Below are 388 nucleotides of genomic sequence, written 5' to 3' on the forward strand. Positions count from 1 at the left end.
TTCTGCTCCCCAGTGCAGTCTGCCAGGTGGACACCTCCAACAAAAGAGATTTTCAAAGCTGCCTGAAGGATTTTGATGCCCTGAGATGAAGGGGAAGGGCTGTCCAAGTCCTCCAGGCTGGGTTTTGTTTGTCTCGGTCGAAAGCATGAAGAATCCTTCCTCCAGCTGAGGAGCTGTTGAAGAATGTTCTTGGCATTGAGCTGTAACAACATGTGGCTTTGAATAACCTCAGGAGTGCATCCTTTTTTTTGCTTGCTCTGTTCTTCATACTACTAACCTGACTGTGTGTTTTGTTTTTGTGGTTGCTTTGCATGTTGTTCCTTCCTCTTGGCTGAGAGTCATGGGGTGGATCTTTTTCCTTTCTGTGATTCAGGTGCCTCACTCTTTT

This window comes from Buceros rhinoceros, unplaced genomic scaffold, assembly GCF_000710305.1.
Source record: "Buceros rhinoceros silvestris isolate BGI_N320 unplaced genomic scaffold, ASM71030v1 scaffold40674, whole genome shotgun sequence".
In the NCBI taxonomy this organism is placed as follows: Eukaryota; Metazoa; Chordata; class Aves; order Bucerotiformes; family Bucerotidae; genus Buceros; species Buceros rhinoceros.